General features: G+C 29.8%; 1 protein-coding gene and 1 pseudogene across 1 annotated transcript in view; both read right to left on the bottom strand.

Moving 5' to 3' along the window:
- LOC126735738 (uncharacterized) overlaps positions 1 to 17,696 on the bottom strand; it is a 508,234-nt gene that overhangs the window by 481,247 nt on the left and 9,291 nt on the right. The window lies entirely within an intron of this gene.
- Positions 8,510 to 17,696, bottom strand: part of LOC126735235 (cytochrome c oxidase subunit 1-like) — a 28,475-nt pseudogene continuing 19,288 nt past the window's right edge.

Here is a 17,696-nt window from a genome sequence, read left to right as displayed (position 1 = left end):
AAGATAATTGAAAATCAATTTTAATACCAGAAAAAAAAGTAATTGCTATTTTTTATTTTTAAGTGCATCGTATCCATTTAAGTTATGCCATTAGGTTCCAAAAACCTAATTATACATTAAGTATTACGTAGTTTTAAAGAAGCAACTTAGGAATGTTTTTTTAACCACTTTTATCTAAGATTTAAAGAAATTAAGGCAAAATGTAAAGAAATTGGTAAAAATAAGTGATTTTTATATTATACACACATTAATCTGAATCTGAAAAGGTATTAAAAGACTATATATATATATATATATATATATATATATATATATATATATATATATATATATAAATATATATATATATATTTATATATATATATAAATAAATATTTGGAAATTTAATTGAAAGATACTGAAATTTAACACATCTGAAATTTTTTTTGAAACACTCCAAAACAATAATTTATCAAAAATACAAAAATTCATCGTAGCATACCAAGGATTAATTATGTAGTCAATTCAAAAAATTAAAATATCGAAAGGTCGAAATACCAACATTTATAGAAGGGTGAAAGAAAAGAAGAAGCGTATGTTAACTGCATAGACTTTTGTTAATTGTTATAACCCCAAACATTTATTTATCGGTAAAAGCGTGAATTTTATAGTAGAGTGCTGTAACTGTAACAGAAAATATGGCGTAAAAATTCTATTCATGTAACCTATTCCTTATTACTTAAACAGTGATACTAACAGTTATATTAGAGTTCGCAATGCCTGAAGGTGAATAAACTTCATGTTTTCCTCACCTATATGTCATACTGCTCTTGTTGGACCAGCATATTTGTCACTGACGTCACCAGTCTTTTCAAATCTCTGCCACAACTATCCTATAAGTGCTCTTGGTAAAATTTACAGCTTCTGCGATGCCTCGAATATCCAAAGTATCCTATATCAGATCAAGAGATCGTAAGTGTGTTTCACGTTAAGGCTGTTACCTCTGCTTATTGACTTTTTGGCACAGACAATTAAAACAAATTCTCTACACGGACAGTCTACTTTTTTAGTCTACCAAATGCGCTTTGAAGAATTTAAATTATTTATTTAATATTAATAAGAGAAAGGTTAAAGAAATGTTTAGCAAATAATAAACACAATTGATGTGTGTACATATCTCATTGAATAATACTTTACTGGTCGTATTTAATTTCGGTTATTTCATATCGGAGTACCACAGTGTACTTGTTTCTCTTTTGTTCCTAATTTATATAAACGATCTGCCAAGTTGATAACGCAGTGGCATGCTCATTTTTTTTCTGATGACATCTTAGTGATCCCTTGGCTGATATTATCCATGAGATGCAATCAAATCTGTTTAATTGGTTTGCTGCCAATCAACTGAGCTTCACAGCTCAGCTTTAACATATCCATCATCCAAGACTCAAAACTTTAACTTCACTCTCCGTCCAATTCTGACCTACCAAGCAATTTAACATGTGGGTTTCTTGTTATTTTTTAGGGTTATTCTTGATCCTGGACATACTCAGGAGGAGCATATTAGACAACTGAGTCGAAGATTATTATATTAGCTCATTATGCTTACTTTCCATTTAAAATATCCTATGCAATTTTAAACTAAAAAACACCTTTATAAAACACCCCGAGTAAACGTAACCCTTAGATTCATTGTGACATTTTCTTGGGCTATTGTAGAACCTTAGGCATTTATTTTAAAGCTTTTGCGAACAAATCCTGTTCTCTAATGTAAAATCAGGCAATAACTCACATAGGACAAGATTAGGGAATCACAGAGTCTTAATTTAATCTAGGTGGAAAGCAAAGTTCCGTGTATTAATTTACAAAAGCTTTTTTTGCATAACCATTAAAACATGTTCAACAAGTAATAGTCCGAAATTATACTAAGAATATCTTAACCTTTTTGGAAGCCTTATCGATTTCTAATAACGTAATCTAAAAGGATATAATGCCCGAAGGTTGTCCCTATAACTACCTTCCAGAAATAAAATATGAAAATCGCAAAAGTCCTAAAGGGATCAATTCTTATAAATGCTCAATCAGAAAACAATAAAATCCACATCGAAAAGTTTCCCATTGTTCCAAGCCCCTTAAAATTCCATCGTACAATGCGTCACGTGCATTCCCGACGGCAAAAGACTGCTGGAATTTTATTGGAGTCATTTCCGGGACGGTCTTCGGCATATTGAGGAAGGTAATCGTTTTTATTGGTAATTTATCTATTCGGAAAGTTCTTTTCGGAAAACAATTATGGTCTATTAAAGTGCGGCGCGGAAAATTTACTTCGCTATTTGCAATAAAGTTTGCACAGAAGACAGACTTTATTACTGTGCTTTTATTATAATTTACAGCTATAGAAAAGAGTAGAATTTAAATGATTTGTTTAATGACCTTGATGATGATAAGTCCCTTTATACACTATAAATAATAAAATATTTCCTTACTAAAAAGTAAGGAAACTGTTTATTTATAAAAATTGGCAATGAAGTATATTTCAAGTGATACCAAATTCAATAAAATTAAAACAATTTATTTCTGTATTATCTTAATTTATCCATTAAAGCACTCCATACGAAATATAGTCCCATTATTTAAGCAAGGATGAGGCATAATTTAATTGGATTCATTGCACTATATATTTAAATAACTCGTCATGTTGAAAACGTCCCACATATATTTTATTAAATAAAATTTCCTTAAATGCTATTAAAAGTAGACGAGATTTTATTAATTTATTGACAATTGAATTTCATTACAATACCACGCAGGCATTTATTGACCTAAAAGGCTTTAAATGTACTTGCAATATTGAGTCAATATACGCTCTAGTATTTTTTTGAAGGTTAAAAATATTACTTTTCAAGCATATTTAGGAAATGTTGATAATTTATTTGAAAAATAAGCAAAAGAAACTAATTAAATACAATTATTCTTAATTAATTTAACAATTCAAACAAAAATTTCTTTATTTATTTCGTGGCTTCGTATCACATGAGTTATGTCAATTGACAATATCACTACTAGTTATCAAAGATGTCAATTGTAATTTTTACCAATAATTGTGTACTGTAATTTTTACCAATAAAAGTGCACCGTTATTATATCTATAAAATATTTTAAAAATATTTTTAGTTTACATATATTCCAATTCAGTGAAAAACGTCCCACGTATATTTCATTTTATTGGATGAAACTCCTTCAAAATAGCAGAAAAGATAAGATTTTTGATTTAACATTTATTAACGTAAAAGACATTGCAATTAAGATTAATCAAAATTAAAAAATGACTTTTTAAGTATTTTCAGGAAATATTTTGAACACAAGAAACTAATTAATTTCAACCATAATTAGTTGTTCCAACATTATCAACATCAAAATATTTAAAAAAATCTTATTTATTTTATGGTTTCGTATCATAATATTTCGTTACGTAACTTGTCAACATCAGTACTAGTTGGCAATAATGCCAATTATAATTTTTTTCAATAATTATTGACGTTTCTCGTAAGCCACGCTTCCAAGTTCAACGCTGCTAGTTTTAAAGCTATGTAAAATGACATTCCTATATATAAGCCAAAGCAATTTTTTTTTCGAAAGTGGTAGACATTGGTAAAGTATTAGATCCAATGGCCTTTATTTTAAATTATAGGTTTACTATCAAGTGTAAACTAACAACAAAAACTATTATACACGCTTATACATCGGAGGTCTGTGTAGAAGTGTATGACGTCTGGACAATACATCTTGTTATATCCTGACAGTAAGGACTCCAGATGTTGAGAATATTAACACTGGCCTGGCTGAAGCTTCTTTGGTTCTTCGTAATTTAAGTTGCTTTCAGGTATCTTCTTTTTTTCCTATATTGCTCCTTGCACAAAATCTTTCCATCTGTCAAATGTATACTGTAGCCATAAAATCAAGCGTATTCAGCTATTACTGATCTGGAAACCTTTCCTGTTCGAATTCACTTTCGAAATATTCTTTTGTTCTGGCTTTTAGTGGTCGCTTTGCATCGCCGATGTATGACTTACAAGGGATTTGTTGTACGCAGTTCTTGGTGTCTCGAACACATCCTGGCTTAGTCATTCATACTAAGCTTCGTATAGTTTTCTTTAAAGTAAAGGCAGTTTTAATGTTGAATTTTCTATCAATTCTCCTCATTTTAGCCGAAGTTCTCTTGATGTACGGAATCATTAAAAATCATTAAGGATCCTCCACTTGCTGTGGCTTTTACCTTGTTGTCTCTGCCGATTTCCTACTAGTTGTCTTTGATAGTTTGCTTGTTATCCATTCTGTTGTAAGTCTTTGGTGATATTTTCTCTTTCTTTGCTGAGTTGTTGCATATTCGGAGTGCTCTCATATAAGGTTTTAAATAATTTCCACCTTTGTTAAACCAAGATAATTGGAGTTGTAGTGTAGGTAATTACTTTTTAACCGAAGCGTCGTGCAAAATTTAGAAGTAGTTGGCAGATCAGTTAAAATTTTAAAAAATTGCTATTCTATTACTTGATTCCGTATCATAAGAGATTTTACTTCAATTTCTAACGACGTTGCTGTTTGTCGACATCCTAATTATTATTTCTATCATTAATTATTAACGCTAGATAAAATTAAAAATTTCCAAAATATTTTATAAAAAATAGTAACGAATCCAGGACAAAATGGGTTTTGATTATTTCTGGAATGTTTCATAAAATATTTCAGGCGCCAAATTGAGTTGAAATGGCCAAACAATTTTAGGCTTTTATTCTATCTTTTTTTTTGATACATAAAAAACTTGGAAGTCAATAAAAGTTTGAAAAAAGTTTTTTTATTATTAGTGAAAAACTGGTTTTTATTGAACGATAAGTTAATAAGAGTAAGTAACGTTATCTACGTTGTTTGTTAATTAGAATCTACGCTATTAAGCTCGACGATTTTAAACATTTTCTCCTCTATGTTGTGCATGAAACCTTCACTCAAAAATGGGGAAAGACAAGAACCCATTGCTAAAACAGTAACTTGCTTGAAAATGTTGTTATTCAAAAGGAGGAAATTCTGATCTAATTGCTTTTAGAAATTATATCTGAGTAACAAGGTTTAGTAGACCAGTTGGTAGCGAGTATGTCTCAGACGCTAGGGGTTCTTGGTTCGATTCCCAATAGCAACAATTTTGTTTTATTTTATTTTAAGTTGCTTGCTAGGTTATTGGCTCTGCTACTAGGCAATCTGCCAGCACGATTTGGAGATTCGGGAAAACCGTCGGGTATGTACCCTGTTTCCCGAATCGATAACTTTCACAAAATTTAATACTTAAATGCACGTTATAGAAGACGGCAAGGGGTAGGAAAGGGTTTAGGTAAGGAATCTGAAGGAAGAAAGGAAAATGAACGACCACGTGTTGACTGGGTGAAGGATGACGCGGAAGTGTTATTTTAAGTTTTTATTTGATGCGTTATTGTTTTTTCTAACCTAACTTTTAATTGCATGTCAAATGTGATGTGTATTTTGGTGTTTTAGGTCATTTAAAGCTTTTTTACCCTAATTTTCATTTTAACGGCATGTTTTTGTATAGTCTTAGACCTGACGATGCTCTAATAGAGCGAAACCCGTGTCGTCGATAATAAATGTTTGTGAGACCGTGACTTGGTTGTTTTTCTTCGTTTGTTTATGTTGTACCTGATCTCTTTGAGAAAATGGATGAAGCCTTTTTGTAAGAAGAAGAAAAAGAAGAAGAAGGTAATATTTTAATAAAAACAGTGTTAAATCTGTGAAAAAACGTGTTTCGCTTACTCCTGAAATGATTTAGAAAATCCAATAATAATTAATTAATTAATGTTACCTAATTAGTTTGAAATTAAAATAGTTAAAATATATCTGCTATTTCTTCTAAATTATTTAAGTATGTTTGAGAAACTTTTTAAAAGCTGATTACAGATATAAGTGATTATAAACTAATCACTTGCAAATTATAGCCCACGACTTTTAGCTTAACATTGCCATATCTATCAAAATATCCATAAATATGCTATTTTATTATCGAATATAAAAAAACCTTTATTTTTAAAGTATGTTTAAAAAAAAAGAATGTTTTTAAATTTTAGGTTTTATTCAAATTTTCCTAATGTCAATTAAAAGAGAAACGAGCAGTTGGACCAAGCTTGTTATTTAAAAACCACTCCTTCAAACTATCTCACAATTATCTCCATAAATTACCTATTATTCCCCAAGGGTCAGAACTTACATAAAAGTATGGTGGTGCATGCGTGTTGCCACGCATAGGTCGTTTTATAGTCTATAATTAAATATACAATTTTGATAATAAAAAAACTACTGAACATCGTAGGAATATTCCTTTAATTCATTATAATTAAATTATGTACTACATTTCCAGTATGGAAAAATATGCTATTAATCTTCTAAAATTCTTTTAACACTAATAAAATATTTAGTGAATTGCATTGCCACATTTGAAATTACAAAAATAATTTCATCCCTGGATTATTTCATAAAATATCCCGAATACATCTATGAAGCAAATATGACTACAAATTATGCCTAAATGTTCTAGTAAAATCAAACTCCTTATTTTAAGAATATGCTTATTATTATATGTTTCCTAATTCCGTTGGTAGCAAAATATTGTCCCTAAGACGTCAATTCTATATAGGGTGTCCCGAAATTACCTCGCAATATTTTACCAGCCGCATCTTTGTTTAAAAATAAGACAAAAACTTTATATACAGGAATCTTGAAAAGTGAATCGTTTTCATGTTACAAAGTGTTTTATAATTCCTATTGAAGATGGTTTTATGTTAGTATTTTTTAAACGCCTGATCGTTATTTTTTGAAACTGATGTTATAACATTTTATGCTAAAATGTATGCAGGATCGATTAAATTTAGTGGTCAGCAAAGATAAAAATGCCATAATAGTTCTCAATAATAATAATAAGACCTATTATTATTGAGAAGGTTCTTAGTCAACCTAGTAAAGGTCATGGACTTTGGTCAACTAGATGAAATGGGTGATATTTATGTGTCATTAGTTTACTTCTCTTGAGTAAAGGGTGGATAAGATAGAAAATACATAAGATTGAATAATTGATACTGCTGATTCTAAGATTAAAAGAAGAATTTGTGTTAAAATTAAAATAATAGATAAAGAAGCTGTAAGAGAAGTTCGTGAGTTTCTTATTAGTGTAACTAAAAAATGTCCTGCAATTATATTTGCTGTTAATTGAATAGCTAATGTTCCTGGACGAATTACTCTTCTAATAGTTTCAATAATTACAAAAAATGGTGATAGTATTATAGAAGGGTTTTGTGGTGTTAAGTGGTCGAATATATGGGTTGTATTTTTGAATCGCCCAAAAATTATAAATCTTAATCATAGGGGTAAACTTAAAGTGAGTCTAAATCTTGGTGTCTTGATGACGTGAAAATATAAGGAAATAGCCCTAAGAAATTATTTAATAGAATAAATGAGAATAATCTTACAAAAAAATTGTTCTTCCTTTAAAGGAGGGTGAATTAATTAAAATTTTAAATTCTTTGTGAATAATTCTTTTTATGGAAATTCATAATATAGAGATTCGTGAAGGGATTATTCAGTATATTGATGGAATAATTAATAAAAATATTAATGATCTAATTCAGTTTAGTGAGAAAATTATAGTTGAGGGTTCAAAAGTTGAGAATAAGTTTATCATTTTCAATTAATATTGATTTTGTTTCTTTTTATGTGCGAAATTTTAGGTTCGTATATAAATATGTAGTAGTTTAAAATAATAGAAATAATGAATAGTAAAAAAAAATATAAATATAGGCTTAATTAAGAAAGCGGAGCTATTTGAGGAATTAAAAATTATTACTTGGTAATAATTCTAGCTTGACAAGCTAGTGTTATAGTAAATTAAAATTTGTTTGGTTTAATCGGCCAGGGGTTCCATCAATTTTAACTCCTAAAGATGGAACTGCCCATGAGTGAATTACATCAGCTGATGTAACAATTATTCGGATTTGTCAATTGAATGGAACGATTAGACGGTTATCAACGGGCGGAAATTTCATTTTTCTAATTCATTAGTTGGGATTATATAGGAATCAAATTGTAGATTTTTATAATCTGAATATTCATATGATCAGTATCATTGATGGCCAATTGCCTTAATAGTAATTAAGGGGTTTGAAGTTTCGTCTAGAATGTAGAGAAGGCGAAGTGATGGTAGTGCAATAAAAATAGCTGGAATAATGGTTCAAATTATTTCAATTGTTTGCCTATCTAATATAAATCGATGGGTGTATTTATTTATAATTATTGATAATAGTATATGACCTACTAAAATAGTAATAATAATTAAAATTATTAAGGTATGGTCATGAAAATATATAAGTTGTTCTATTAGAGGAGATGCTCTATCTTGGAGAGTTAAATTTTTTCATGTTGCAATTTCTAAAAAAAGTATAAACTTTATTTTTGGGGTTTAAGTCCAATGCACTAATCTGCCATTTTAGAATTTAATGGTTAGAGGAGGCAGCTCATCGTATCTATGATCATATGGTCGTGTAGATTGTAACCATTCAATTGAAGTAGCCAGATTAAAATAAGATAATTATTCGTTGGGACGAAAAAGCTTCTCAGATAATAAAAATAAAGTATAGAATACTGATTAAGGAAATTAATCAATCTTCCAATTGAAGAAATTATATTTCATATATAGTATGCATTTGGATAATCTGAGTATCGTCGAGGTATGCCTCTTAAACCTAAGAAATGTTGGGGGAAAAATGTAAGATTTACCCCAATAAATATTGTAAAGAATTGAGCTTTTAGGAATTTATTATTCAGTGAAAGTCCTTTGAATAGACTAAGTCATTGTGTGAATCCTGCTAAAATTGCAAATACAGCTCCTATAGAAAGAACATAATGGAAATATGCTACTACATAGTAAGTATCATGAAGGACAATATCAATTGAAGAATTGGCAAGAACAACTCCTGTTAGTCCTTCTATAGTAAAAAGGAAAATGAATCCTAATGCTCATAAGGTAGGGGGATTAAAGGAAATTTGTGCTCCGTAGAAAGTTGTTAATCAACTAAAAATTTTAATTCCTGTGGGAATAGCAATTACTATAGTTGCTAATGTAAAGTAAGCTCGTGTGTCCACGTCTATTCCAATAGTGGTTGGAATAGACGTGGGTATACTCCAATAGTGGTGGGCTCAAAAAATGAATCCTAGTAATCCAATAGCAGATATGGCATAGATTATTCCCAGAACTCCAAAGGCTTCCTATTTACCATTTACCACTTTCTTGATTAATAATGTGGGAGATTATTCCAAGTCCTGGTAAGATTAGAATATAAACTTCTGGGTGGCCAAAAAATCAAAATAAGTGTTGGTAAAGAATTGGATCTCCCCCTCCTGCTGGGTCAAAAAATGATGTATTAATATTACGATCAGTTAATAATATAGTAATAGCTCCTGCTAAAACTAGGAGAGAAATTAATATTAAAATAGCTGTAATTTTTACGGCTCATACAAATAAAGGTATTTGTTCTAAGCTGCTTATTGAAGGTTTCATATTTAAGACTGTTGAAATAAAATTTATAGCTCCAAGAATTGAAGAAATTCCAGCTGAATGTGAAGGCTGAAAATAGCTTAATCAACGGAAGCTCCTTCATGAGCTAAATTAGAAGAAAGTGGGGAATAAACTGTTCATCCTGTTCCAGCTCCTTTTCTTACAATTCTTCTTAAAATCAAAAGGATAAGGGTTTTCTGGTTACTTTTTAATTATGCGGATAGTAAAATTAAAAGGAACCAACATTTTTACATAAAAAAGGGGCTCTTGTCTTATTTCGATAGGACCGTCCGTTTTTGAAATAATCAGATATAAATGTTTTGCATCCTACATTCATAAATAATTTTTGACGTTTAATAACATTGCAAGGTATGTTATAAATTATCAGGTATAAAGATGACATAAGATTATTACAAATACTTAATTTTAAGATTAAAAACTGTTTTCTTTGTTTAAAATTTTATTTCAAAATTGTAAATAATGTGTAAATAATTGAGAAAAATTAAAACAATTAACTTATTAGTTAAGAAAAAAAAACTGAAAACACCAAACAAAACAAACGGAAAATTTCTTGAACCCAGAGGTTTCTAACGAACTAAGACAAGAGTACCATTTTTTATGTCAAAATGTTGGTTCTTTTTAATTTTACTATCCAAATAATTAAAAAGTAACCAGAAAAAAAGTCATGACATTTTAATCTTTGCTGACCACATTTTAAACAACCCTGTATACATTTTACCATAAAATGTTATAAAATTAGTTCGTAGTAATAACAGAAGTATACGATAAAAATTTCGAAAAATAACGAAAAGGCGTTTCGAAAATATTAACAAAAAACCATCTTTAATAGGAATTATAAGACACCCTGTAACATGAAAACGATTCACTTTTCAAGATTCCTGAATATGAAGTTTTTGTCTTATTTTTAGACAAAAATGCGGCTGGTAAAATATTGCGATGTAATTTCGGGACTTCCTGTATGGAACACTAAAAAAATCCGTATAAGGTATTGAATATTTATACATTTATCAAGGGGTTTTATATATAATTTTTAATGAAATATTATATATATTTCAATTTTTATTAAGCCGACATAACGATACACCAGAGCATATCCCAACAAACAACAATAATTCCTTGTTAAATTAGATAAAGTCATAAATTCAATTAGAACAGTTTCCCTTATACCTTTCGTTGTCTAAATTAAGTTTGTAGGGTCAAACAAAGCAATTTAGGATGAGATTTCGCGGTTTGTACGCCCCGGCAAACTTTTAAAAGCATTTTGATATTAAAGTTTTCCTCGGCTCGCAACAGGGACAGCTCCCAGTTACGAAACTAGATTGAAAGTTTTGCTTCGCTGAAATGGCTGCGGATTTTCTTTTTCGTTTGCGGATGCAAGTCGATAAACTATCTCGGGGGATCTCGAAATGTACATTAACTTCGAGTCGATATTTATTATGGGTTTTATTCATTAAAATGTAAAGAGTAAAAAATACGGTAAATTAGATTGAAGGTTCATCATGTTGTGGCTGTATTTGCTGGGCTGGAATTGCTCTTGCTGGACTTTTGGATGTAATCTCCGTACAAGCTTTTATCTTTTTGATGTATGCCTTTGATGCTATCTCAGTGCTGGGACGGGTGTGTGTGCAGGACTAACGATTTTCTTTTATAGGGGATAAGCTGGGATAGTTTAAGGGGAAAAAAGAAAACTACTAAAAACGTGGAAGTTTGAGATAAGATTAGGATTTCGGCCCCGCCCTCCTCGAGAAATTCAAACGTTCAGTCCTCCGTTGGACCTATTTTAGTTACCCTTAGTTGCACTGCGGGACTTTGTTGTATCTATCTGAATGTGGCGTGTAAACGTTTTAAAAACTACTGTAAGGTGTCAATCTTTAGAACATCTTAGTGTTTTATTTTGGAATTCTTGCAGCCTTTTTGTATTCCGTTTACGGACTATTTTGAAATAAATAGTTGAACTATACATCAGTTTGGGGCGAATAACTCATTTATACAGGAGCAACTTATTGTTCATGCAGAGATAGCATATAGGGAAAGATAAAGTTCGTGATTGACCTGCCTTTTGGTATGATGGTTAAAATTATTTAAGCCAAGATATTTGATTTAATTTTTAAAGCCCCCCGCTCGCCCTTGATCACCAAGTTGGGAATTGCCCCATTTATTCTTATAGATAAAAGTATTTCCACTGCTTTACTTTTGGTAATTGGGTTATTTTGGTTTTATTTACTTTTGTTAATGGTAAATTATATGTAATGATCGAGGAGCACAAGTAAGCAAAGACTATTTCAGACTTTTAATTAATTTAGAGGTTTAAATGAAGATCTAAATTATAATTTGATATAAATAATTAAATTTTACGTATAGCAATATGGGTCTAATAAATTGTTTTCCTTTAACTTCCTGCTGTTTCTTTTTAATAAGGAGAAAATTAGATTTTGCTGATATAGTTTGCACAATTAAGTAAGAAACATTATCAGATTGAGATGGGGATATATTAATATATATCTCTATCGATTGCAGTGGCTAAAAATGTCATTTCTTTTTAAGTTTCATTTTCTTACATTTATGTATCGACTCTATAAAAACCAAAAGCCAAAATATCTGTTTTCGAGAAATTAATTGCAAGAAATGCGTTTCGTGATAGAGATATAAGACATAAGACTCTGACATTGCCACACCATAGCACAACTCTTTTCTCACGTAGCTATACTTACATTGCCGTAACAATTTATAATTGATTTAGACCTAATTTTTCAATTCCAATATCTCGCTTTAAAAATGATTATAAAACATTGTTCTTGGAAGAACAATTGCACAATTAGTTTTTTGTTCTCTGTAGATTTACAAATGAATTTAATTAATTGTTTTTCTCTCAATTTGTTCTTTGGTTTTATATTATTTGTTCTTTGGTTTTATATTAATTTTTATATTATTATTACTGCTTGTTTGTCAAAACGTTTGTAATTATTATTATTAGGGTTAAGAGATAAAAGTAGCTTCAGCTTATCTTCGCCTTTTTGGGCAAATGTAATTTAATGTGCATTTGATACCACATAAAGACATATTTATTTATTTATATATATGACTGTAAACCATGTTTATACTCCTAAAACATCACAATGTTATTTATCTACTACTGCCTGGACAGTATGAAAATTAATTTTTTCTAATATAGTTTGCACAAAAATTATGCATTCTTTAAGACAAGTCAGATGGAGATTTAAATCTGACAATTAAAGTTTTTTACTTTTTTAAACATTTAGTTTTTTTACTATATTTTTGATTATCAATAAATTGTATATTTCTGTTATAGTTTAAACAAGTGCATACGAATAATATCATATATATTTTATGTTTTAGGACTTTTCTTCTTAAACTCACCTTAAAATTAGAATCCTTAAGGATCAGCAACTTATTATGTAACACCCTGTATATTTTTCAATGATCTGTTTAAATCTTTATAATGTTAAAGAGTATACATGTTTATAATCACTGCTTAAAGAATAATGTAATTAAATCGTTAAGGCAAATATCTCAATTTTTTATAGACTAATACATTTTATTTTATTATCCGGATAAATATGAAATATAGGCATATTGTTACATTCCTTCAGAAAACATATTTACAAATATATTAATACATTCAAAGCGGTAGCGACTGTATTTTAGCGAATATACTTCAACATTGCATTCAACTTCAATTTATTGCGATCCTCACTAAACTCATAATAAAAACTGCTGTTTTAAAATATGGTTATTTTTTTGATGTTTAGGATGCTTCTTTAATTTAATGCTTTTAGCCTAGATCTATATTAATTTAAATTATTTCAGAAATATTAGAAAGGTTTAATAGATAAGTAATTTGTCACAAATAACATAATTTTGCAGGGCCAGTCTGGCCAGCATTCAAAAGCAGCACAATACAACATCCGTCTAGTTACAATGGTTTCTTAGTTACTTACTTAATTAGTAACTAGAGAAATCATTAAGATTTTAGATACTAGAGCGCTCATATTGCTTGACTTTTTTAATGCCTTTTATACGTTGGATTCTCAGCATGTTTTCACAAACTTAGCAAATTGTGGATTTGATAATAATTCACGTAATTTTTTCAGGTCGTATTCTTCTAATAGGAAGCATATTTTACAACATATAGTCTTTAGTTTAGTTATGTTTTTTTTTGCAATTAGCGTAAGTTATGTTAATAATTTATGCTAAAAAATTTTAATTTTTTAGCATAAATAAATTGGTATACCATTATGTCCTCAAAAGCGGTTAAGTAACAAAATATATTTGTCAATAAACTGTTTACTAAGATAATTATATTTGTTGTTTCCATGCTGTTACAAGAACAGTCTAATATTTACTTCGGGTTGAACCTTAAATCACTGCTCAAAAAAATAATGTGATTGTAAGTCGATAAAGAAAACAATTTTTTTACTGGTTCTTACCAATAAACGTAATTTTACTATCATGATAAATCTTCTTGTTCTTCTTCCTCAGCCATTGCTTGCTAACTCCTGAACATAGACCTCTCCAATGTTTTTTCCATGTCTTTCTGTCCTGTAATATCTATATCCAGTTTGTATCCACAATTCTCTTCTGAAGTCTGCCTACGCTTCTTTTTATATGTCTTGATGCCCATCTGCCTGTGTCACTTATTGCTATATGACCAGTCCATTGCTATTTAAGTTTAATTATTCTTTCCACTATATCTGTCACCTTCGATCTTTCTCTTATTTTTTTATTTCTTATTTTGTCTTTTAGAATGATGCCAAACATCGCTCTTTCCATGGCTCTCTGACAAACTCTGAGGTTTTCAGCAGTTTTTTCTGTGATAGTTATCTCGTTTCCAATCCGTAAGTTGTCATTGGTAAGACACAGCTTTCTTACACCTTTCTCTTCAAGTTTATTATGTATATATTTATTTTTAGTATATATCCTATCTTCACAAATGCAGTCCACGTTAGTGCACTCCTTCATTTACTTTTAGCTGTCTCATTTTACTTTTCTATTTTGATCTTATGTCGCAGATATATGTCTTCGCTGTTGTCAATAAAAACTTTAGTTCCGACAATACTCATTACTTTTGTTTTTTTTTGTAGTATATTTGAATTTCACACGATACATTCTGTAGTTGTTGAACGTAGTTTGAAGCTGATCTGCATCGCTAGTAATGAGTAAAATATTATCAGCAGAACGGAGGTGGTTAATATAACTCAATGTGTGAATAAATGTTTACATGGCAGCTTTTTAAAGATGTGCTCCAAGGCCAAGGTAAATACTTTGGGAGAGATAGTATCTCCTTGCCCTACCCCTTTTTGTGTCTTGACTTTATTTGTTTTTAAATCTTCATTTTTATCTGCAAGGCGAAGTGCTCATATTATGCCTTTAATAATAAAAGTGTATCGAGAGTCTATTCTGGCATTATTCATTGATGTTATTTCTCAACTATATCAAACGCCTTCAAATAGTTGTTAAAAGGTTAAATCGAGCTGATTATTATATTCTGTGGTCTTTTTAATCAAAGTTCGTATTGTGTGTAAGTGATCCACTGTATCAAATACTTTCCTATATACAGCCTATTCGTTTGACTGGTATCCATCTAGTTTTTGTGTTAACCTGTTAGTAGTAATTCTTGTTAGAAGATGCTCGATAAAGAAAGTGGGCGATAAGATATGGTCTGGTCTTATTGATATAGATTCCAGTAGAAATTTTAAATTGGTTATTTGATTTATTGCTTGTTTCATTTAATTGATTTGTTCTCGTCTTTCATATTTATTAATTTTGATCTTCCTTTTGCCGATTGTGTTCTCAGTACTTTCATACCTTTAATGTTTTCTTTTGTTTCCTTTATCTGGCCGATGTTATACTTTTAAATATGCTGTCGGATTTCTGTCTTTATATTTTCATTAAGCTGCTTATGTCGATGGGTACCTTTCCTGCAACTTATTCTTTCTAACATTTATTCTATTGTTTTTTATCTTGCTAAATATAGTTAAGATCTTTAGGAAAGCATATTCGGTTTTTAAATTTTTCTTGATTTTTATCCCTATTACTAGCTAATATTCTTTATTTGTCAAAAATCTTGGTTTTTTAATAGTTTCTTTCTCTCCAATTTTAATTTAATTTTTAAAATTACTCTTACTGCCCTGTGATCGTTACCGGTGTCAAATTGACTTAGAATGGTGACATCTGCACAGATTTTTCTACAGTTTGAGAATATATAATAAATACATCACCGCATCTATATCGATTAAGCAAAAATCACATTTTTAACCGCATTTAATTTTTTCTTAATTTTCCAACTTATATGAGATGAATTCGTTGATCGATGACATAAAAATACACATTAACATAAAAATATTGATAGCATCATAATATAAATAATGTTATAAATCGGTAAGTATCTAGGAACTTAGGAACAAAATATTTTGTACTTATTTACATTAAATTTACACTGTATAAAAATATTCTTAATTACATAATAAACTTCGATTTGAGAGACGAAATAATTATTTAATTTTAATTAATTGACTTAATCGACCGCCCTTAACCTCGAATTAAAACTTTTTCAATTAAAGGGACCCTTTTTATCAAAGAAATTCTTTAACAAGATAAAAATTAAACCTTGCCTGTTAAAATCCAAATATTTTCCTAATTATTCCAAAGAAAAAATGCGTCACTTTGAACAGGTGTGTTTGCTAATTAGCGATTGTTTATACGGCTCACGTCTCCGTGGGTTTAGGGCAAAAGAGAGAACTTGAAAAGGGCGACGAAAATGCAGAAAATATACCTACCCGGCACAAGGGACGTATTCGCCGTGAATACTAACAACAAACAAGGGTGGGAATCTAGTAAATAATTAAATAGGAGGTCTAGAAAAAATATCAACATTTTTTATTTAAATATTTATATGTAATCACACTTTTATAAGATATAATTCACTTTTTATTGATTTTTTATAAAAATAGTAAGTACGTATAGTTTCTATATAATTTTTTTCATTTTTGTACTCCTTAGCTTTGCCCTTCACCTTGAAAAGTAGCTAAAAAGAGATGAGTGCTGTCTGTCGTATACACCCTCATTATACATCCTACTTTGTGCCACTTGACTCACCCTTGAATACAGAATTAATTAGAGCGCGGGAAATTAATTTTCGTGGGAGACAAAAACAGACTATTTTCTATAATAATATCGAAGCAGGGTGAGCTGACACCCACAGGTTTGATTAAACGGAATTAATTATACTGTGGCTGATTTGTTTAAAAATTTTAAAGCTGTAGCAAATATCAGACATTTTTCTTTAAGGTCAATTATTTTATTAATTTAACATATATTAATTATAAACAAAACTCTCTTATTATTTCTTTTTATTCTCTCTTTTATTTATGATTAATGGTTCATGGTTTTTTACTTTAAGAGTGGGAAGCACATGTGTATTTTGCTCTACATATTTTATGTTTTAGATAGTTAGTTTCAATGCCTGAGTCATACACCATTATAAAATTTAAAAGTCGGGACTTCTATTGGATGTGTTGATTAACAAATTGTACTTTTGTACTCCATAATATTCACAGAAGAAGCTTGATAAACAAATAAAGTGTATATTGTGTTCAGAGTCTTCTCCATTGTGGACCTGGTTGCCCAGATAAATACGGTAAGCAGGTGTTTCTGCTACATACTTTCGTTTATTTTCAAACTGTGATATCGCGGTTGTTGAGATGCGTTATAATTATACTATTTTTGGTACAATTATTCTTTTTTTACTGCTGTATTAGGAATTATTCACCCTACATTCACTTACGATTCTATTGAGCCAATATCATGAGTCAATCTGAGATTATCACTTGCTATGTATGTGAATCTAAGGATGTTGCGAAAAAGGATAGAAAATAGCTGCTTGGTTATCTTTGTGATTGATGCTCTCGATTAATTTGTCGAATATGCTGTGAAATCCCAACCACTACAGAGTTGCGTGTAATGTTATTGCAAAATCGCACATGAATTCTGTGGTTTCCAAGTTGTAAGGAGAAGAACTAAGATTAAATCTTATGCATTTCCGAACAACCAAAAATCAATGAATTTCTTTTAGCACTTC

The sequence above is a fragment of the Anthonomus grandis genome, chromosome 4 (genome assembly GCF_022605725.1).
Source record: "Anthonomus grandis grandis chromosome 4, icAntGran1.3, whole genome shotgun sequence".
Lineage (NCBI taxonomy): Eukaryota > Metazoa > Arthropoda > Insecta > Coleoptera > Curculionidae > Anthonomus > Anthonomus grandis.
The sequence above is the reverse complement of the archived record's forward strand: the minus strand, read 5'-3'. Positions and strand labels throughout refer to the sequence as shown.